This window comes from Stylophora pistillata, chromosome 1 (genome assembly GCF_964205215.1).
Source record: "Stylophora pistillata chromosome 1, jaStyPist1.2, whole genome shotgun sequence".
NCBI classification, from domain to species: Eukaryota; Metazoa; Cnidaria; class Anthozoa; order Scleractinia; family Pocilloporidae; genus Stylophora; species Stylophora pistillata.
The window spans coordinates 18759168-18782444 of NC_142519.1; the positions used below are offsets into that span (position 1 = coordinate 18759168).

The 23277-nt window shown below is 39.8% G+C and overlaps 1 pseudogene; it reads right to left on the reverse strand.

The window, feature by feature from the left end:
• Nucleotides 1-4205: 4205 nt before the first annotated feature.
• On the reverse strand, nt 4206-6027 carry LOC111336603 (octopamine receptor beta-1R-like; annotated as a pseudogene).
• Between the last annotated feature and the right edge of the window lie 17250 nt (nt 6028-23277).

Genomic DNA, 23277 nt, shown 5'->3' on the forward strand with positions numbered 1-23277 from the left:
GGTCTTGAAAAATTAGCATTCTAACTATGAGCATTCTCCATACTCTTCTCTATAATTTGCTATTGTAAAAAGAAGGAGAATTTGTGTATCAATCAAGGGCTCCTTTGGTTCATTCCCTTCTGATTCTCAACTTATTTTGACTCAGCGGTAAAACCGTAAGGAACAATTTGACGCTAGTCAGTCTTAATATTATGAGGGTTAAATGCAGCAAATTCAAAGTTTTCATGTATGCCAGGTTAGAACTGTTTCTTACAAATAAACCAGCTCGTCTCATCTGTCATCAAAACTAACACTCATTTGCAATTTAACTCGGAAGAATATTAATATGTCTGTTTTGCATCATATACATTTTTACTCTGAATTACGGATCACTTTAAAGCGCGTTTTTTTTTTTCGGTGATACTAAATAAAATTTATTTCTTACAATTTTCAAAACATGTGCAGTTTAATGCAAACCTTTTTTGCGCTCTGTTGAATTTAATTGACTTCAACTCAAAACAGAGAAATAAGGAGCTGATTGCTTTAACTGCTCAGTTTCTCAAGCTTATTTTCTGAGAAAATTTAAACAGCATAGTAAAGTAAGCTTTCACAACACAGTTGAATTAATAAACGTTAACTTACACAATTGTTAATGCCTGTCTCATGTTAACTATGATCGATCAAAATAAAAAAAATGTTGTCGACATTAATGTATACAATCGGGAATGTATCTATTTAGAAAAAAATCGTGAATCATTAAGAGGCTCAATGTTGTTTCTCATCTTCCAGATCAGCAAATGCGCCGTTTTGCTTCTTAATTAATGTCCCTCTTGAACAGAGCCGGTAAGCGACGGGGTTTTTGACAGGCAAAGTTTAAAACTAGCAGAGGCAATTTAAGTTGTTTATCTTTACATGGTTGTTCTTCTTTCATAATGTATATAAGACTACATCGCAGAGAGCATGCAGAACAAACAAGGAATAGGCCTATAACAATTTCCATCACTTTCACAGCAGAAGAGATCTAGAACGATTGTCGTTAAAAGCGAGCCATATTACAACATCGGGACAAACAACAAGAACTGAAAGGGCCCAAGAAAGAAAAATAATCTGGGGGACACGTTCGCGCGTAATAAATAATAGGTAATTGAGAGGTTGCACAACAGGAAAGTAGCGATCCAGGACTGAACTGCACAAATTTACAAATTTGCAAATTTACATGAACAGCCCCTTAAATAATCCACCCTATAAGCAAAAGGAACTTCAGGATCGCATCCAGTTGTCTTCTCTCTAACGAAAAGGGGAGGAACAGTACACAAACATCTGCCACGGCAAGTGAAGCGACAAACGCGTTGGTTTTGGTTTGAAGCCGCCTTCTTCTACAAACAAGGAAAATGTTAAATCCATTTCCAGTTATGGTCAGAATGGAAAGGGACCAGCCAAAAATCCAAATCTAAGTTTTACATTAACAGTTTACCTAATGCTATTTCAGATGCTAGGATGATTCTCTAAGCAGATGATGCTGTATTACTTTTTGCGGGATCAACTGCAGCTGAACTCAAAGAGTCCCTCAGTCTTGCTTTTACGCAAATTTGCAGCTGGTACCATGACAACAAGCTGACCTTGAATGTTAAGAAAACAAAACTGATGCTGACTGGAAGTAAAAATGTACCAACATCTTTTGAGGACTTTCAATTTAAATCTGATGATGATGTGATCATTGATCGTGTGAAATCCTTTAAATACCTTGGAGTGACAATTGACGAAAAATGGAATTGGAGGCCTGATATTTAGTTTTGTTTAGTTTAGTTTAATTCATTCGCCACGGGAATGGCAGGAGAAAGGAACAGAACTTTCGTCCTAATTAACACCTAACTCCTTTGTACCCACCCATCCCACCCCATGGGAGGACATCCATCACACAGTAATCTCGTGCGTGGGAAATTAACGTCTCCTACGTCCCCTAACCCTGCAGGAGACGGGACCTCCATTTATTCGTCTCTATCCAAGAAGACTAGAATATCTAACCATTTCTTGATGTTATAGAAAGGTAGCAAATTCTTCTCAATCATTTTAAGACTTTGAAATTTGATCAAGAAGTTAGGTCATCGTATCTGTGTTTTTAATCGCATTTGCCATATGCTTGACGAAAAGGTTCGCCTTGCGTACTACAATGGTTTGGTGCTACCTCATTTAGACTATGCGGATGTAATATGGGGCGATCAACCAGGGTTAAAATCAGAAATGGAACAGCTACAGGCCTTCCTAAATAAGTTTGCTAAAAAGGTCTATGGCAAGAAGGCCTCCTCTCAGAAGAGGCAATGAAAGAATTAATGTGGTTGCCTTTGGAATTTCGTCGTCGTGCGCATCGTTGTGTACTTGTTCAGAACGCAATAAAAGGAAACATTCCTGAACACTTTGAGAACTTTAAATCAACACTAAATTCACATGGTTACAACACCAGAAATGGACAACTTCCTCGGCTTAGCAGAATCAGAACGGAATGGGGAAGATGCATAACGTCTTATCAAGCAACAAACGAATGGTTGGCACTTCCGCCTGAGTTGAAAAAGCCTATGCCACCATTAATTTTTAAAAGACACTTAAATAATTATTTTTTAAAATTACCTTTTAACCTAAGCATATTCTTAATTTTAGTATTTTAATATTCGTGCTTTTATATGCTTCTTTACATCTAGGTATACAAATTATTATTTTTTTTTTAATTTTTTTTAAATTTTTTTTATCTAATCTAAATGTATTTTTTGTCAGAGGACCCCCCCTGAAAACCACTCAATGTGATGGGAGTATCCTCTTTAAATATTATTTATTATTATTATTATTATTATTATTATTATTATTATTTCCATTTTGTAAAGGGTGACTGTACAATGATAAACTGTCAAGATTGGCACGAGAAAAAAGTTGAAGTAACACTAAACGCGCGAACCCACAAGCTTTACAGCTTTATCAATTATCGTTAAAAAAAAACGATTTGATTGATTGGTGACTGACTGACTTAACTCGAATGAAAACTAGAAGATGGACGTGCAATAAACTTGGCATTTTTTTCAACGCTTATTGTTCCTGCTTTTTTCCTTCCGGTTAAAACTATACCTTTGAAATGATTTATTGATGCCAGCTTCGGCTAATAATCATTTGTGAGCTCCACTCATTAATGAGCTTTACTCATTAATAAGCTTTACTCATTAATGAGCTTTACTCATTTATGAGCTCTACTCATTTGACATGTGAGGAATTTCAAAGGTGCAAGAATTAATATACTATTAACTATGGGGAGAATGGCAAAAACAGTGAAACTATGGGTGTAAGAGCGAATTTCAAAGAAAATTTGAAACAGCTTCTCTCATTACGAATTCAAAGCTAAAAATAGCAAGAAGAGTTAAAGCCCGGTCAAGTTCACTTAATACTTCAACGCAACAATGATCTCTCAACATCGTTAGATCGTGTTATGAGAAGTTGTGAAGGAGCTGGCCGAGGCGCGCGCAACATCTCAATCGTGCAACTTCCAAAAATGTTGCAACAAAAATTTGACCATTTCAAACTCGGTCCAACATCTTGCAACATGTTGCACAGTGTTGGTACTGGGTGGCCAAACGTGAGCAACAAACTGCGCGCAACAATGTTCCGAGATGTTGCATTGAAATGTTGCGTGCGTTTAGCCGGGCCTTCATACGATTTTAATCCAGAAACAAAATTTCTTCATGGGTCAGTTATTAGTTGCATGGTTTGTGAGGCGCGTCCTAAACTTGAAGATCAAAGACGGCAGGGGAGTTAAATTGGCAAGAATTCTTCCATTCGGAGTAAACTGCCGACAGGAGCTCTTCTACTAAGACGCAGGTAGTTTGATAACACCATGATTAAAGCAAGCAAAAGATGAAACACAGCAAGGCAGAAAAGCCAAAAAATTCATTTTCGTTAAAATAAGTATTTTAAATATTGAACGCTGGCTAGAAACAGTCGCCCGAGAGATAAAAAACACCAAAAAAACGCGGTGACGCTGGACAAAAGTCAAATATTTCAAAGGCACTACGACAGCAACATAGCGCTCCAGGACTAAAATGCGCAGCTTTACGATGGAGGCGAACGGGAATAAGTTCCAAAATCGTTAGATTACTCGTCCCAATCGCTCCCTTCGGGGCAGAAAAATAATAAAGGGACTGTGCTCAATCCAACAAAGAAGTTGGCAAAAGCAAGAGAAACGATAATCCCTGAGGCAGCTTTTAATTTCATATTTATGAAATCTCCTTTATATAAGAGTATATCAGAGGGCAATCATGCCGCCGTTTGTCAGGTTCTTTAATTACGGTGGAGATACTGTTCTTGCTATAAATATACATTTTCGTCGAACGCAACTTTTCTGTCTTCGTCGTTCAAAATGTACATAAAGCTACCTCGCAAAGCGAATAAGAAAGCTACAAGAAATAAGCCAATAACATTTGCATTAGTTCAAGTTTCACAGCCGGCAAACTTAAGTCTGGTTGATAGGCTGACTGACTGACTCATAGACTGACATTCAATACTATAAGATGAAACACACAAACTAGCAAAATTATACGAAAGAAAAGAAATCTAAAGGAGCGAGAATGGGTAAGAATCAGTAAGATTAAAAAAACCTTTTTCAACCATTACATGATCTTCTCTTCTCATCATGAACGCACTGTGAGAAAATCCGTAAACATTTTAATTTCATCATCTAGTTATTGGCTGTTAACTTGTGGAAGGAGCGATTGTGGGTAAATGGACTAATTCTGGTTGAGAAGAAGTTTATCAAAGGTTTGCAGTTCTCAGTTGACTGACGTGTTAGGCATTATAGTTGCGTAGGATGAAAGAGTTGTTTTCATGAATTGGTTCAATGTGGTTTCTTTTTTTACACATGACACAGCAAATATACCGTGTTATCTCCTTGATTATATCTCTCTTGAAGACGGCGTAAGCTACGGGGTTAATAGCGGAGTTTAATACAAGCAGTGGCAATTTGTATTCTTGATCATCACACGGTTTTTCGTGATTGTTCAAAATGTATATGAGGCTACATCGCAAAGCGAACGAGTAGGCTACAAGAAACAAGCCAATAACAACTGCCATTATTTTTACAGCAGCCTTCTCCTGGATTTTGAACAAAAATCGCTGATTAAGGCGGAGTTGTTTTGCTAAGATGTGGGCGGCTCTTTCGTGCTTATAAATAACATGGTACATTGATCCGAAGCAGAAAATTAACCCACAACCCGGCAAAAATTCCAAAAAAAACCATGAGAATCGATATCAGAACTTTGAAGAGCAGAACTTCGCTAAAAGGAAGCCACTCTGCTAAAAAAGCCAAGACAACAACCACTGCGATGGTCCAAGAGATAAAAATCATCTGGAAAACGCGTCTGCGCGTCATAAAAGTCAAGTACTTCAACGGCTTTACAACAGCAATGTAGCGCTCAAGGACTAAACAGCACAAGTTTGTCACAGATGCGTACCCGAACAGCCACCTTAAATAATCCATCCTGCTTGCCAAGAAGGCCTTAGGATCGCATCCAGTTATCGCCTCACAGACGAAAAGTGGGGGAAAAGCTGTCAACCCAGTAGAAAAGCCGGCCACAGCAAGAGAAACTATAAATGCGTTGGTTTTTGTTCGAAGCCGCCGTCTTCTACAAACAATGAAGATAATAAATCCATTTCCAGAATAGGTCAGGATGGAAAGAGACCAGCCAAGAATCCAAAACCACGTTTCCATATATCGATATTCAAGTGGCCGGCCCTACACAAATGAAAGCTGAGAAGATAATCTTCCGGTGAGGAACTAATGTAACACCATAATTCACAAGAAATTTGAAAGCACCAGGTGATTTTATCTGGTGTAAGCTCCCCCTAAAACACATCACATTTCATTGATTAGCATGAATTCTTGCCGCTCTTGCTGTTAGCTCAACAACCTCCATTATTTCATTGTTAAGAATTGAAGTAGAGGAAGGAAACTGATTACAAGAGAGGCACGTTCGGGGTAAACATTCATGAGTGCCGCTGTACTAACTAATAAAAAGTCGCATAAATTACCACGTTTGCGTTAGCATAATATATTTTGATGAACTAAATGGAATAGCTCAAACCCAAGCATTAATGTAAGAATTCTCCATACTCTTCTGTATACATTCCCGGTGCTTATGAGAAGGAGAATTTGTCTATCAATCAAGGGCTTCAGATACAAGTAAATATATGAAGCTCATATATTTTGAACTGCGGTATTAGATACATATGGTGAACGATCCTCGCAGTAGATAGCGCTATTTAAGCAATAGCGAAAATCAGACCTGAATAAATAAAAGCGCTTAAAAACGCTTAATAGCGCTTAAATAGCGCTATCTACTGCGAGGATCGTTCACCATATGAATCAAGGGCTTCTTTGGTTCAGTGACGTTCGTTCTTTTCCGATTCTCAAGACCTTACTTTGACTCTGCGATAATACCGCAAGGAATAATTTGACGCTAATCAGTCTTAAGACAAATTGAAAAACTGCTTGCTTGCCAGGGTAGAGCTGTTTCTTAGAATAAACCAGCTGATCTCAACTGACATCAAAACTAAAACTTATTTGCAATTTAACTGAGAAGAGTACTAATCTGCCTGATTTGTATCTTATATATATTTACAATGAAAAGGGGATCTTCTAAAACCATTTTTGTTAATTTTTATATCAATTCTTCCAAACATGTCCAGTTTAATACAAACCTTGTTTGCGCTCTGTTGCATTTAACTAGCTTCACTCAAACAGAGAGATAACTTGGAAGGTACGTTTTTTACTGGGGGGGGGGGGGGCGTGGGCAAGGGCTTCGGAGGGGAGGGTCATTAGTAAATATTTCAAAAATTGGGGAGGGTCAAACTTGTTTGATACGCATCCGGGGGAGGGTTACATGTTTTTTTTTTTTTTGGCAAGGAAAAAACTACTCCATGTCGGTTAGTTGACTTTTAATTATTTGTTACCAAACACGCAAAAAGTATAGAAACCTAAAACTTATATATACAAGCAAAGCTACCAGTCTAAATCAACCTACGTCATTTTAAATAGATGTCGGAATATTATGTCGAAAAACTATCTTGTCCCAACTAACGTAAATTGTCTCTCTCGACCCCTGCCTGCTTTCGTCCATATTTTGACGTCGGTAATGTTTCCGCGCGGGACTCTGGTATAGAATAAGTGTCCACTGACGATTCGTTACTTGAGCTACTCCATCTGATAGGCTTAGCCACGAGTTTCTCGGCAACTTTTCGGCAAGCTTTGAGATTTCGGCAACTTTTTAGAATTTTGGCAACTTTTAGAATTTTCGGCAACTTTGGGCTTTTTGAGGTTCTCTGAAGCTACTTTCTTCACGTTTTGAGCCACACTAGTCAGTTTTCGATAGACATTTATTCAATTTATTCTGAAATACAATAATTAGGGCCCCCTCCATGGGTTGATTTTTGCGATGCCCTATCAAGAGGTCAGCGGTATCACGTTGCACGTTTTTCAAGATGGCGGACAATTACAGTGACTATTTGTTGATCAAGTGAAATGGAAAGAACCTCTGATATTAGCATTAGACTTTGACAAATGAAGTTTTGATAAGAAGCAATGTGCGAATTTTTAATCTTTAACACCCAAAAAAGGTACGAAAAGCATAAAAATTTTGGCAACTTTTCGGCAACTTCTTGGAAATTCAGCAACTTTTCGGCAACTTTTTAAAAAATAGCAACTTTTTGGCAACTTTTATCGGCAACTTTTTTTGGATTCATCGGCAACTTGTGGCTAGGCCTACCATCTGACCTCATGAAGTCCTCGCATTCTCCACAAGCGCATTTCCCTCTTTCTATTCCTCACACATCCTTGCCCACTTTCAAGTTTTCACCATGCAACGCTATGCAATTAGCTGCTTTGTGCGCAGACACGGTTATGTGAGTAACACTTCCGGTCAGTTATTTTCACTTCCGGTTATTTTTGGCTTGGAAGAGGTGGGGGGAGGGTCAGATCCTTTTGTTTAGGCATTCATGAAGGGTCATGTATTAATCCAATCTGGAAAGTGGGAGGGCCACGACTTTCTTGGCAAAAAATGTCTAAAATATCCCGGCCCACCCCCCCCCAAATAAAAAACGTACCTTCCCTAATGAGCTGATTGCTTTAATTACTGGTTTTCTCGGGCTTATTTTCTAAAAAAATAGTAAAGTGAGTTTTTTCAACACAGCTAAATGAATAATTTTTCAAAACAACCCGATCTCAATCGCGTCGTAAACTGTCAAGAAACGTACGAGAAACAATTAAAATTGAAGTAACACTAAACGAACTCACAAGCTCTATAGCTTTAACAATTATCGTCTAAAAAAAGAATTTGATTGATTGATGACTGACTGATTGACTCAACTCGAATGAAAACTAGTAGATGGACGTGCAATAAACTTAGCATTTTTTCAACCCCCGCTGTTCTTGATTTTTTCCTTCCGGTTGAAACTAGGCTAATAATCATTTATGAGCTCCACTCATTTATGAGCTTTACTCGTTTATGAGCTCTACTCATTTGACATGTGAGGAATTTTAAAGGTGCAAGAATGAATCTACGATCAACTATCGGGGGAATGGCAAAAACAGTGAAACTATGGGTGTAAGAGTGAATTTCAATCATTTGAAACAGCCTCTCAAATAGCAAATTCAAAGCTAAAAATAGCAGGAAGATGAATTAAGGCCCGGTCAAATGCACATTACAGTTCAACGCAACATCTTGCAACATTTTTGGATCGTGCTATGAGATTCTCATGACCTTACTTTGACTCAGCGGTGTTAGCGTATGGAACAATTTGACGCTAGCCAGGTTTAATTGATGCCGGCCTCTTGAACCACAAGCAGCCCAAGCTCTCTTTGAGAACCACGCAAGGAACACAATTTGCATATTTCTAAGGAATTGTATGGGATTTTCTACAAGATCTCCATAAAGATATTTAAAAGTGCAAATATTAAATAAAAATGGCTTACCTTATTCTATACGTGTGCTGTTTGCTCCTGGTGTCGTTATTTTACCGATTTCACTTGATTTAAGCGGTTTTTTTTTATAATTTGGAGAGTCAATCAGCCAAAGCATCATGCTTTGGCTGATTAAGGCCGCCAAATGCAAGTCACACGCCTTCTCCAAGCATGGAATCACAGCACATGCCACATTATGCGGGATACAATCATCAACCATTTCACCAAGTTGGGCAAAGTTCAAATATGTATCGTCGTGGAGAAGCACAGGGTGGTATGCCTGTGTTTGAACGAACCCTTGGCGATAGAACTAGGACAAGCAATGATCCTGATGCGAATTACTTTGAGCCTTGAAATGTGAAATTCAATGTTGCTTTGCAAGTCACTTGTTATCTCTTATATAAGGACCTGCCAGTCAGTTTCTTTTGTTGCGTTCAGTAGTGTTTTGTTGCACTACGGAAGTTGTGATTGCCTCTTTTTTACAAGACTGTTTCCATTGTTTAGGCAGCACATTTTGCCACGTTTAAGTTGGGTGTTCATTTTTACATCAGATATTACATAAGAGGTAGGAACTAACAGAGTGCAAATGAAAAGGGGAAATTTTAATTAACATTTCTCAAACCAAAAAAAAAACATCGTTTCCCCACTACTTTGAGGTGATACTGAATATACACATTTCTGTCTTACACAGACTTAGCCTTTTAAAACTTTTCTTTTTTAGTAGCAAAAAAAACCTGGCCATATTTTCACATCCTGCAAAGTCAACCTACTTGTGCGTCTTATGCTTGTGGATTCAGTTGTTTATAACTTGCTGATCATGAAAAAAATATCAAGTATAACCTTTACGGTGTATTTTGTTCAGACCTGAGACACAGGAGTTATCACATTTGTCACCTTGTTTTTAAACGTTTTTGGACACGAAATAAATAATTTGGTCTGTCTTGGACTGTTTGATTCTGCAGGCCTTTGAATATCAACAATACTGATCTCTTACACTTTTAAAGTCATTCAAAATATTTCACAACAATTTGACGCATTTTTCCCACCAGATTCATTGTTATATACACCATGACATGTTGAGAGAATTGGCTGAAAGTTTGCATCAAATCTCTGTGCCTCTTCTACCTTCGAGTTAGCAATAACATCATTGTTTATCTCACAGTAATTATGCAGGATAAAACAAGCATGGATTACTTCAGGCAAATACTTCATATCTATATCCATGTCCCTCCTGAGACAGCCAAAACGACCCTTAAAAAATTCCAAAAGCACATTCTATATCCATTCTTGCCGATGACAGTTTAAAAACCAAAAAACTGCTCTTCTAATAATGATAATAATAATAATAATAATAATAATAATAATAATAATAAAGTCTTTATTCCATCATAAGATAAAACTACATATCTTATGTTACAATGAATTCGGAAAAACTGTAACAGAAATCTACATGCATGTTATTATGAATTAAAAAGTATGTCATTACAATAAATGGAGCTTAAATATCAACCTATTTACAAAGGTGTTCATAAAGCGCTGTGTATTAATTTTCAGGCGTGCGCAACTTTTTTTCCTAAGATTATGTACATATGTCTTTTGGACAGGAATGATGTCTTTCAGGGGGTGGCAATCCGTTGATTTTAGTTTCTTCAAAATGTTTCGGTCTTGTTTGTTTAAAAGGTTCTTGATAAAAACTGGAAATGAGATAAAACGGCGTTTATGACATCGGTCTAAAAAATTTTGTACAACCGTAAGATCGGACTCAGATGCCCCATAGACTGAAAGTGCATAGCTAAAATTAGGCAAAACAATGGATATAAAAAGATGATCAATCTCTGCCTGAGAGTTATGTTCCTTTCTCAATGTTCGTAGGACGTGTAAACACTTGTTTGCTTTGACAAGCTTAGTTCTTATATGCTCATCAAATTTTCCGTCACTCTGTAAAGTTACTCCTAGTAAAACGAAGCTATTACATTGGGGAATATTATTAATTGGAGAGTAGAGTACACTATGATTTTTCTCTCTAACAACCAGCTCTTTACATTTGCAAGGGTTGCAGACCATTCTATTGTCTTTACACCATGTTAAGAACTGTCCTACTAAGTCGGCAGACGGGTCACTATTCCTAGTGATAGGCGAAAGAATAGTGAAATCATCGGCATATTTAAAAAGCACAGGGCAACCATTGGCTTATTCCTCCCTTAGCGAACTCTCTCATTAGGAAAGGGAGCAAAGGGTAGGCTGGATCCCCTAAAACGCAAATTGGAACAGCACTCTCACCACCCACAATGACCTTGGGACATGGAGGGATCGACTCATATCTCAAATTTTTGTTAAGTGCAGAATTTGAAAATATGCGTGCATCGTGCACGCTTCCTGGCCACTTGATGACCACATCAAAGAAGCATAATCTGCACAAGCCTGGTTTCTTGATCCCTATGTGTGTGCCATCGATTGCTCCAATACATTGAGGAAATCCCTGTCTTTCCTGGAAGTGCGTGGCCATTTCTTGAACTTCTTTTCTTCTATTGTCTGCGGATGTTTAACATACTGTAAACCAAGCAGCCTAGAAATAACCATGGTGACACGTCTCACCACATTTGAAACAGTGGATTTACCAATGCCAAAAGCATTGGCTACCTTTCTCATACGCCTTTCATATGTAAAATAATAGAGAGTGACAGCAATTTGTTTTTCGACCAATAATGGCATTCGCATCCTTGTAGCTTGTCCTTCTAAACTAGGCCTCAGGTCGTCGCATGACTTCAGAAATGTCTCGCGGTTCATACGGAAATTTTCCTTCCATTCTTCTGCAGTCACTCTATGGGTGATAAAGTTGTCCCTACATTCATTACATCGCCCGGGCCTGACTCAAAATAATCTTGCACGAAGAAACCTCCTTCCGTTAGTTCTCTTTCTTGAATCCTTGAGCATCAGGAAAAGTTGAAGTCGTTTCCGTCGTCTTTTCCGGTGATTCAAAGCAGTTAAATTCACGAGACAGAGCTGTAAATTGATTACAGCGTTCGAGATAGCAGAAATCAACACAAGTGGCAATGCCGCCATATTGTGGAATCCAATCCTCCCTTCAAGTTTTTTACTTACGCTGCGGTCTAGAACCTGTTCACACGATGCCAAAGTGTGGTACGAAAACCTATCCGATACGTGACGATTCACTTTCAAGATCGAAGCGGCGCAGCGTCGCTCCGTTGTAAAAACCGCCCCGAAATCAGCGTTGCCTTTGTGAACAGAAACCTTATCCGATATGGTTTTTGTGTCGGCGCACGAGCTATCCGGTATAGTGTAGACATAGCCCCAGAGAAAGGGAAAACAAAACAATGAACGGTTTCATCTCGTTTAATTTCGCAACTCTAACTTCATTTCCACGCATGGATTCACCTGTCAGTTTTTTACCAACCTGAGACAAGATCATTGAGGCATAGCGAAATACTTTTGCGAAACAAGAAGCTAGACTTGCTCTCGGCTGCGCCTCGACAACTCTTACGCATCTTTCGTGCTCTTAAAACTTCCCACGTGCTTCAAGTCTCGACGAACGCACGCTAACGCATGAACCAATTGTTAATAGTGATTATGTACGAAATACCAAATCGTACTTTACAAGTATTGAGCCCAATAAAAACCAGTAGCAGAAACAGGATATTTAATGGAAGAGCTAAGCTTATTTATTGAACCTTACTGTTAGTGCCACCTTCGAAGTTGTGTTCAGGAACATTCTTGATTTTTTCAGCAAGTGAGGTGTTCGTCTCAGCATCATAGTTTGTTGTTAAATCGGCCGTCACAGTTTTGCCAGTATTTTCGTAGTTTGAACTGACATATGGCTCATTTGTTATCTCGTGAGAACTAGTGTGAACTTTCCACATTTGGCTAGCTTTCAAGCAATGAAGTTCGTGGACCGGCCCATTCCGAAAACACGATAACACAAGTTTTCGCACTCTCATCCCCAGTTTCCGCGGTTTACGCAAGGAACGCCTGGGTCCATGACCCCCCCTTTTGGCGACCAAAACGGCTTGCATTTTCAGACTCGGGCTTTCCTGCGGAAGCCCGAGTAGAAAGTGAAAAAAAGTTGAAAATTTTTCCTCGTTTATCATCTGACGTAGAGTAAACAATGAATGCAAAGCTGGAAACATCAGAAGGTAGTTTATTACTTTTTATTAAAAAAAAACAGCCCTCGATGGCTTAACGATCTACGTATACACAGGGAAAAACCGTTGTTTAAATATTTTACCAAGGTTCGCAAAAAGCGTCATTTAAAAATCTTTCAGGGGCAGCCGATAAATAAACCATTATACGCACGTAATTGCAAAACAGTTAAAGAGGGTGTGGGAAGGAACCTAATACTCTTTATTCGAGGCAATAATTTACTCTGTTCACACCGGTTTGGTGTGGCAATCGATCATACTTTTAATCATTTTGGTGGTGCTCTTTAATCTAGCGTCCAGTTTTACCCTCTGTATATGGCATATCATGTTACATCTCACCTGCTTTGCTACCAAAGGAAAGATATAGATAGCTACCTTTAAAATAATTCTCAACGCTCTAAGACTAGCTTAACACAGTAAATTAAAGATATCTCTTTTGACCGTGTGAAATCATTCATTTTTAAACTAAGTGATCTAAACTTATCTGGGAATTAATTAGAACCCCTAATTTGCAATTAATTGTGGCAGGTACATAAATGATTGAGACTATGTTCAGAAGCATTTCATTTCTAGCGTTACCCGAATTCGGCAAACGTTATTGATTTGTACAACGTTAACTGTGAGCTCATGTTCAACAACAAGATAAAACGTAATGGGATGAAAAATGTTTTTAAACAGACCAGACTCATACAAGGAATAAGTACATTCTTTTCCGGTTCAATTTCATAAACGCAATTAACTTATAATCCGAACTCGATTCAAATATACATGCTTTATTTGTATAAAAACCTAATTTATTACATCGCTCGCAGCGCCCGTGTGCAAGTCGAAGCGAAACCTGTGCTCCGATTGGCTACTCGAGCAAGCAAGATGGGCCCATCTTGCCTGCTCGGGATTGCCCGCATTAATCCTGCGCATGAAAAATGTAGAATAAGAACTACCTTCGTAATTCTTGGACAGTTTCGGCTATAGAAACGCAAAAAGCAACAAAAGGTCGTCAAAACAGAGAAAACAGAAACGACTCTCTTGAGTTTGTTGTGCTATATGCACAGTGGCTTTCCGTCCCGACTCTCGAAGTAAACAAGTCATTTCTTAATAAAGCGAAATCTTTTAGCAATACAATACATCCTTTATTAACCGAGCTTATTCGGTCAAGATGGCTGGATGATAGCCTCGTTCTTTTTTCGCATTTTTATAAAAACTGAAAAAAGAACTCAGCCAATATACAGCCATTTTGAGCGAACAAGCTTCGTTAATAACGCATATGTATTGCTTTCTCTTAAAAGCTCCCTGCTTTCCAGAAGGAAACTTTTCGGTGATCAGTGAACACCTGACTGTGTGAGACCTGTCTGAATTTGCGTATTGGGGTATCGTTAGAAACATCATCCTAAACAAATGGATTATTGGGCGGGAAATAATCCAAGAAACGTTTAAAGCCGGTATTTTCGAACTCGAGATTTTTACTGTCGAGATAATTAATCAACCAAGTCGATCGCACAAAGTCTTATAACATTACCGTAGTTCACAGCAATTAGACAGAAAAAAAAAAACAAGGTCACCATTTATTTCGCTTCCTTTTCCATCTTGGAGTCCAAAAGAAAAAAAATGGACATTTTGCCAAAACAGGTAATGATCGCTACATTTTATAACTTATACTTATCTGAACTTTAAGCAATCCAATCGCATCTAATTGTCGCCTCGCAGACGAAAAGCGGGGGAAAAAGCTGTCAACCCAGCACAAAAGTCCGCCACAGCAAGAGAAACTATAAATGCGTTGGTTTTTGTTCGAAGCCGCCATCTTATGCAAACGAAGAAGATGATAAAGCCATTTCTAGAATAGGTCAGGATGGAAAGAGACCAGCCAAGAATCCAAAACCACGTTTCCATATTTCGATATTCAAGTTTCCGGCCCTACACAAATGAAAGCTGCGAAGATAATCTTCCGGTGAGGAACTAATGTACGACCACAGTTCACAAGAAATTTAAAAACACCTGGTGATGATTGACTTGTGTAAACTCTCCCTAAAAACACGTTACAAAAAGTTAATCAGCCTGAATTCTTGCCGCTGTAACGTTATTCCAATATGACAAAGTAGGAACACTTCACCAAACAAATTATGATTATAGTCAACTTATTTCCTACTTGTGAACATAAATTTACACAATCGAAAATGCTTATTTCACGTTAACTATGATCATCCAAAATAAAACGTTATCTATTTAGAAAAATTCTTCTCGTTTTAAACAAAAATTGAGCACTTTAAACAGCAGAATCACTCTTTAGCAAGCCAGTCAAGAATACCTTAGGGCCTCATCCAATTCTTTATGCGCAGAAGAAAGGTGAGGGGAAAAGCACTCAGCCCAACATAGAAATCCGCCACAGCAAGTAAAACGAGAAACGCTTTAGGTTTTGGATCGCAGTCGTCGTTTGGTGCAAACAAGGAAGATGACGTTATTTGTCGAGTCTTTTGATCGATGCCGTTATTTAGTCTATGGAAGTATTAAAAACACCAAGGAGAAGCAGGCGGTGTGTGCACTCTGATTGCGTTGCGTCATGATTGTAAAACAAAAATTGAGTCATTTGTATCTTGACGCGTTAGAGTGGGCATCTTTGGTGGCAGCGAGATGCAGCGTGAATATAGTGGGATTGTAATGGGGATTCAATGTCTGTTGCCATTCCTTCGAAAGTTAAAACGTTTGACGGGCCTGCGCGACTCCTGTCATTCTTCTGTGACGAATTTGTTCTTAGGAGGCAACTGACGTTATTTAGAAAGATTCGAAACTGCAATCTGCCTAAGAATCTCGGCACAAATGGCAACAGTTATACTCACAACCGATGGCGGGATGAAAAATTTCAAAGTCAGTAATTATATTCCTAGACGCGAGTTATTTAACTGTGAATTGACCCTTGACATGCAAACGCATTTTAGAGAGACAGAGACCTCGTAAAACACGAACTTTTTTTCCACCGAGCGTAAATACGGGATTTGTAAAAGGAGAAGCCCCACGCCCCCTAAGAATGAACGAATTTGTCGCCACGTTTATTAAAAACGTACAGAGTTTCAAAATACCCTTCGAGAATAGAGGAAACCTATATGAGAGTTTTAAGAAACGTATCTCTGGAGTTATTACTTCAGCGAGAAGTATACTATGAAATAAAAAGAAAATAGAACGCGCACAGAAGAAAATATTGCCTTTGGTAACACAAATATCTCATTTGGCTTTGCCAAACCTCAAGAACATACAGATGGAGAATTACGACACCTCAAAACTGACCCTTATTATGACATCGCAAAGGATAGTCATCAAAAGATATCCTGATAAGAGCTAAACTTTGAGAGTAGAAGATTTAAAAGCGCTAGCGAAATGGAACGAGACACACGCAAGGTAGAGGTTTTCATGGATCAAGTGACTCTTTTCATTGCTCTAATTAAACTGTCCTTCATTCAGTGATCAAGATAGAAGATTTACCCCACAGCACTCGCTATTATTTAATTTTCCTTCACCCAGGAAAGTAGATTTACAACACGGTTGATAAATGCCCTTGCAGTAATAACGCTATGTAACGCAACACACTAAACACAACAATGGGTTTTTTCACTCCACAAAAGGGCCTCAAACACTCTCATAACAATTCCCATCACTTTTACAACACACTTCTCCACGTTTTTGAACAAATATCTCTGATTAAAGCGGAGTTGTTTCGTTAAGATGCGGGCGGCTCGTTCGTGTTTATAAACCACTTGTAACATTGAACGAAAACAAGATAAGATTACTGCACGGCAGTAACTCGGAGAGAAACATGATTATCCAAAAAATATTAAAAAGAGAGAACGATTGTCGTTAAAAGCGAGCCATAATAGAACATCGGGAGAAACAACAAGAATTGAAAGGGCCCAAGAAAGAAAAATAATGTGAGAAACACGTTTGTGCGTAATAAACAATAAGTATTTGAGAGGCTGCATAACAGCAAAGTAGCGATCAAAGACTAAACTGCCCAAATTTGTCACAGACGCGTACATGAATAGCCACCTTAAATAATCCACCCTGTTAGCAAAAGGGGCCTCCGGATCGCATGCAGTTGTCTTCTCGCAAACTAAAATTGGGAAACAGTACTCAGCCCAACACAGACATCTGCCACAACAAGTGAAACGACAAACGCGTTGGTTTTGGTTCGAAGCCGCCGTCTTCTAAAACAAGGAGAGCGATAAATCCATTTCCAGTTATGTTCGTAATGGAAAGAGACCAACCAAGAATCTAAAACCAAGTTTCCACTTTGTATACAAAGGGTGACTGTACAATGATAAACTGTCAAAATACATAAGAGAAAAAAATTGAAATAAAACCAAACGAACCCGCAAGATTTATAGTTTTAACAATTATCATTTAAAAAAAGGGATTCTACTGATTGATGACTGAATGAGTTAACTGGAATGAAAATTAGTAGATGGACGTGTAATAAACTTTGCAATTTTTCAACCCCCGCTGTTCTTGCTTTTTTCCTTCCGGTTAAAACTATGGCTTTGAATAATTTATTGATGCCAGCTTCGGCTAAAAATCATTTATGAGCTCCACTCATTAACGAACTTAACTCATTTAAGAGCTCTTCTCATTTGACATGTGAGGAAATTCAAAAGTGCAAGAATGAATATACTAACTCAGAAACCATTTTCTTCATGGGTCAATTATTAGTTGCATGGTTTGTGAGGCGCGTCCTAAACTTGAGGATCAAAGACGATAGCGGACTTTAATATATACCTTTCTTCGTCGTTTTACGTGAATTACATCTCTTTCTCTTTGGAGGAAGAGGGAGGATAAGAAAACTCAGTGGAAGCAATAACTGTTGCCCGTCGTTAAACTACAAGCATTCAAGTTGCATCTCATCCATCATCTACTCAACGAATTAAAGTTCTTTGAACGATTTGGTATAATACTAAATTAACCAGAATAACCAGAATACTCTGATCGAGGTGGCGGTTACATCAGCTGCCATTTATAATAATACGTTGGTTGAAGTTGCATGTTTAACACCAAACCTTCATCGCCCCCCCCCCCCCCCCCCTTCACCGCTTTTTCTGCATTTGTTCAGCCTTACTCTTAAAGAAAAAAGTAACTAGCAGATTTTAAACTCCCTCACTCTCAGGCATAATGAACAAAATTGGAACGTTTGCCAGGGCAAAGCGATTCCTTACTGAAAACCAGCAGATTGCTGCTAACTTCAGAACAAGCACTAAATTCAATTGATAAACAATTTCTTTCGGATAGGAGTTACATGTCTATATCGTCCAGAGCAGAAGCACTTAATTTCCCACAAACAAATAAATATTAATGTTTTTTAAAATCTAAAACATTGAATGCCTTTATCGCTTAAACACCTCGAGGTGATCTTGGAATACAATTTTGTTTTACTCCTTAATTATCAACGCCTATTTCGCGAAACAGCTAATGCAAGCTCAAAACAAATATTCTGGATTTCATGGATAAGCTGAAAAAGTTATCTAAATCACACAGAATATAGTTTTTTCATCTCCTTCTTGATATCTTGCTTGAGAAGGCGAAAGAAATGATGTTTATAGCAGAGTTTAAAACAAGTAGAGGTATCCAGTTATATATTATTCATGTTTTTCCTCTTTTAAGTAAATAAATGATATACAACCACATCGTAAAGCGAGTGTGTTCGTTAGGACGAAAATTCCTATAACAATCGCCGGCATTTTAGTAGCAAATTTTTCCTGGATTTTAGACAAAATTCGATGATTGAAATGGAGCTCTTCTGCTAAGACGCGGGCAGCTTGATAACAACATGCAACATTGAAGCGAATAATACGCCTATAGCCCGAACACGGGTATGTCCACAGTTTTCCTCTGTTCAGCTCTACGACGAACTCTTCTCTTTTCATAATCCTGGATCCTCTTAGAGTTGTATGCGTCACAGACTACCCTAGTGAGTCTCTTCCATTGGGCTCTGTTGTTCACGGTTGAAAGCGACCGATCTAAGACGTGGCCACACTTCAATACCCTTTTGCAAGTGTCCTTGAAACGAACCTTGGGTCGGCCTACTGGGCGAGAACCATGGGCTAACTCAAAGTACAAGAACTGCTTTACCAGCCTATCGTTGTCCATTCGACTAACGTGTCCTAACCAGCGCAGGCGAGTCCTTACCAACATCACCTCCATGTCTTCAACGTCCGCGCGTCGCAACACTTCTTCACTGCTGATGTAATCGTCCCATTTGATGTTTAAGATAAGACGTAGATGACGCTGTTGTATGGTACGGAGCTGCCTGACTTCATGTCGATATAGAGTCCAAGTTTCACTGCCATACATCAGAAGGGGCATTAGGCGTTGGTTGTACACAGCAACTTTAGTTGGAGCTGTTAGATCATGCGAGTCGAACACTCTTGTAGTCGACCAAATGCACATGACGTTGCTTGAGTACGAGATGCAAGTTTCTCCTTCATAGAGTAGTCACTGCTAACATAGCTGCCGAGGTACTTGAAGCGGGTGACGTTAGCTAATTTAGTACCATCTACGAAGAACTCAGCTGTGTTACCAATACACAGAGTCTCTGTTTTAACCGTGTTGATGCAGAGGCCCATCCTCTTAGCAACGAAATTGTAGGAGGTCAAAAGCGATTGCAGACCCTCTGGCGTGTCACCAAAATAGCAATGTCGTCAGCATACTGAGCTTCTCTAATAAACTCTGTAAGAACTTTGGTTTTTGCTTTGAGTCTGCGTAGGTCAAAAAGATCTCCATCATAACATAACCTGATCTGTACACTGCAGGTGTGTTTGATTTTCTCAAAAGCGAACCAGAGTAAGACTGCTGCGTAGATGCCAAAGAGTGTTGGAGCTAGTTTGCACCCCTGCTTAACCCCGCTATTGTATTCAAGGGATTGGGTCAGTTCACCATCAACGACAAGTCTATCGTGTAGATCTGTATATAGCTTCTTGATGATTCTTATAAACTTTGGCGGACAGCCAAGTTTGCCAAGGATGATGAAAAGAAGCTCACGATTGACAGTGTCAAACGCCTTGACAAAGTCCCCGATGGCTATGTACAAGCATCTGCGTTGCTCTCTTGTTTTTTCCATCAGCTGGCGAAGCGTGAAAATTCCGTCTATTGTACTTCTTCCGTTACTGCGACTGGGGATACATGGATTCCGCTAACAGGTGTAGCCTCTGCAAGATGACATCCGCGAATACTTTTCCAACAGCACTGAGTAGCGATATACCTCTGTAATTGCCGCAATGACTTCTGTCGCCTATTTTGAACTATATGGCGATGTTCGCATCTATCCAGTCCAATGGAATTATCTCTGTAGTCTAGCAGATGTTAAAAGGACAAGCAGGAAAGCTCTCGATCGACGTCCACCATTCACAAGTATCTTAGGAAGAATGCCATCAGTACCTGGGCTCTTTCCTAGTCGGGTGTTCTGAGAGCTTGATCAAGTTCTTGTTCTTCAATTGGGCGGCTCATTGATTGGATGACTGGAAGCTGGTCTATGCCATCGACAATGGTCGAGTCACCATCAGTTGGTTGGTTTAGTAAGTCGCTGAAATGTTCAACCCATCTGTCTTTTATCATATCAGGGGCAACCGGGATATCACCACCTTTGAATTTCACTGGATGAGAAGTTCTGGGTCTTGGACCATAAACAGTGTTTAGAGTGGCATAGAAGTCTCTGAGGTTCTTCTCCTGGGAGTATCGCTCTGCTTCTTCAGCCCTATGTCGGAACCAATTGTTTTTGAGCTCTCTAGTGGGCCTTCTCAAAACATGCCTGTCCATATACTTATCTTTGAGGAGTTTTTGAATTCCATCATCCTGATCATCGAACCAGTCGTTATGCATTCTTTTCTTTTTGCCAAAGACACGGGCAGCAGCGTTCTGGAGAACGACTCTGAGCTCATCAACGTTAGTGTTACAGGTAGACAGCTTCTCATCTAGAAACTGTTCTAGCAATACTTTCTTGCCGTCATCTAAGCGTGTGTCTAGCTTTTTGGAAGGTCTTGTACTTGTCTTCTTGTTCTTGATGTAGAAGAGACACTTAGATGTAGGAGCTTGTGATTGATGAAGCAGTTTGCTGCACGATTGACTTTTGTCTCTGTAACATATGGCTTTGCGGCCTTGTTGGATGGTACATGGTCAAGCTGGTACCAGTGCTTTGAACGAAGGTGTTGCCAGGTGTTCTTTAAGCTGTCTTTCAGTCGGAACATTGTACCCATGATGCTGAGTTGAAATCTGGTACAAAATTCCAAGAGCATGAGGCCGTTGGAATTCATCTTTCCGACACCATGTTTCCCGATGACATTCGGCCATGATTTCCAGTCCGAGCCCACACGATCATTACAATCACCCAAAATGATAACGCTGTCCATTTCGGCAGCTAATGCACAGCTACCGAGCTTTTCATAGAACTGTTCCTTTTCTTCCTGTGGTCTTTGCACGGTTGGTGCATAAACGCTAATGAGTGTTAGATTGTCACCACCCTTTGGCTATATGTGCACTGACATGAGTCTGTCGCTGATTGGTGTAGGGCTAATACCTTGAGCAGCCAGCCTGTTGGAGATGGCAAAACCAACGCCCGCTGTTCTCTCTTCTCCTCCACTCCAGAAAATTGTATGACTCCTCTCGACTATGTTTCCCATGCCAGGTCGCCGAACTTCCCTTAGAGCACAGATGTCGATACCCGTTTTCTCTAATTCACGACAGATGAGAGCAGTTGCTCGCTCTGGTCTTATTGAAGAGTCACTGCCGTTGGCCGTGCGAACATTCCAGGCTCCTAGGCTAAGATGTTGTTTATGTCGGGCATTGGAATTAGAGAGTAGATGGTGTCGTTCGTCGGCCACCACGGACGTGGTAGCAGTATACGAACTTCGTCCACTTATCACCACCGCCGTATCGAGTGGCGCATCGGCTCCTCCGTATGCGGTAGCCATATCTTCACTCCTTGTCTGTACTTCCATTAAAACTGTGGGGCTGCACCTATGATGACGACACTGCTTAGCGCATGGGCAGCGTCCCTTAGCGAGGTACTCTGTTGATCGACGACACAACAAAGCTGAGATGGTCGCAGAGAAGCTCGTTGCATACTGTCAGTAAAAGTAGTAAGTGAAGTCTGTTTACGAGCCTAGTGGCCCATTAGGTCGGTGCTTAACTCCGGTTTCTGTAGCATGAAGCGACTAGGAGTATTTCTACTCCCCCTGGATGGGATGCTATCCCCAGCATTAAATTGCCGGTACCCATTTATACACCTTGGTGAAGAGAGGCACTGTGAGAGTAAAGGGTCTTGCCTAAGAACACAACACAATGTCCCGGCCGGGGCTCGAACCCCGATACTGTCAGTACTGGAGCCGAATTGACTGTCAGGACTACCGTTGCCGGAGCTGAAGCCGTGTTGACTATCAGGACCACCTTGCGTGATGGCCGTTGGTACAGTGATAAAAAGCAAAAGATAGACCGCAACACGGCAAAAATTCTAATAGAACCATGAGGATCGCCGACAGCACTCTAAACTGCAGAATGTCATCAAATGCAAGCCACTTTAGCAAAAAAGCCAAGATTACAACAACTGGAATGGTCTAAGAGATAAGAATCATCTGGAAAATGCGACTGCGCGTCATAAAAGTTAAGTAACGCAACGGCTTTACAACAGCAATGTAGTGATCCAGGACTAAACTGCACAAGTTTGTTACAGACGCGTACATGAGCAGCCACCTTAAAAAATCCAACCCGTTGGCCACGAGGGCGTTAGGGTCGTGTCCAGTTTTCATCTCGCAGATGAAAAGCGGGGGAAACACGGTCAATTCAGCACAGAAATCTGCTACTGCAAGCGAGACTATAAATGCGTTGGTTTTTGTTCGAAGCCGCCGTCTTCTCCCAACAAGGAAGAAAATAAATCCATTTCCAGAATAGGTCAGAATGGAAAGAGACCAGCTAAGAATCCAAAACCACGTTTCCATATTGCGATATTCAAGTAGCCGGCCCTACACAAATGAAAGCTGAGAAGAAAATCTTCCGGTTAGGAACTAATGTAAGACCACGATTCACAAGAAATCATTTAAAAACACCTTGTGATACTGTATTGCGAAAACTCCCCCTAAAACACATCACAAAAAATTAATCAGCCTGAATTCTTGCCGCTCTTGCTGT